General features: G+C 42.0%; 1 non-coding gene across 1 annotated transcript; it reads right to left on the reverse strand.

Moving 5' to 3' along the window:
- Positions 1-378: 378 nt before the first annotated feature.
- LOC128040667 (small nucleolar RNA R71) lies at positions 379-485 on the reverse strand. The gene has a single exon (XR_008195473.1). It is a non-coding gene; the product is annotated as a small nucleolar RNA R71 (small nucleolar RNA).
- Positions 486-1,191: the final 706 nt, after the last annotated feature.

Raw genomic sequence — 1,191 nt, forward strand, 5'->3', positions numbered from 1 at the left:
GATGATAAGGATAAAACTTTACGACAGTATGCTGTTCCATTATGTAACGATCTTAATCCGGGTATTAGGAGACCCAAAATCGAGGCACAACAATTCGAGCTGAAGCCAGTCATGTTCTAGATGCTTCAGACTGTGGGCCAATTCAGTTGAATGCCTACTGAAGATCCTCATCTTCACATAAGACTATTTATGTAAGTGAGCGATTCTTTCAAGTTAGCCGGAGTACTCGAAGATGCATTACGACTAAAGATATTCCCATATTCGCTAAGGGATAGAGCTCATGCCTGGTTGAACTCATTGCCAACGAACTCTATTTCTACATGGAAAGAGTTAGCCGAGAGATTCCCCATGAAGTATTTCCCGCTGAGCAAGAATGCCAAGTTGAGGAATAAGATCACTGCCTTCCAACAAATGGATGATGAGTCCTTGTCTGAGGCATGGGAAAGGTACAAAGAGTTATTACGAAAGTACCCTCATCATGGAATCCCGCATTGCATTCAACTTGAGACATTCTATAATGGTCTCAACGCTCACGCGAGAATGGTAGTGGACGCCTCTACTAATGGCGCTCTCCTTTTTAAGTTTTATAATGAGGATTATGAAATTATTGAGAGGATTGCCAATAACAATTATCAATGACCAACCAATCGAGCAGCGTCAGGAAGACGAGTCGCTGGAATACATGAAGTGGACGCCTTCACTTCACTCGTATCTTATCTTCAATATCCTCAATGATTAAGAATCTTACCAGTAATGGGTCTAACAGTTTTGCTGCCTAAACACCTAACCAATTTTATAATATAGCCTGTGTGTATTGGGTGAAGGAAATTTGTTTGAAGAATGTCCATCGAACCCCGAATCCGTATATAGCATGGGTAACCAAAACCAAAACCAAGGGTGGCAAGGACTGTAATCCAACTTTTATAACTCATCGTGGTGAAATCACCTGAATTTTTCCTGGAGTAACCAAGGGGCTGGAACCAGTAACACTTACGCCCAATCTAAACCAACTTAGCTGCTTAGTTTCCCCCAACAAGTTCAGAAACCAACCCAAGCAGAACCATCCAATAGCTTAGAGAATCTATTGAAGGCATACATGGCGAAAAACGACGCCACTCTAAGGAATTTGGAGAATCAAGTGGGTCAGATTGCTACTGAAATCAGGAATTGACCACAAGGTGCTCTACCTAG

The sequence above is a fragment of the Gossypium raimondii genome, chromosome 4, assembly GCF_025698545.1.
Source record: "Gossypium raimondii isolate GPD5lz chromosome 4, ASM2569854v1, whole genome shotgun sequence".
NCBI lineage: Eukaryota > Viridiplantae > Streptophyta > Magnoliopsida > Malvales > Malvaceae > Gossypium > Gossypium raimondii.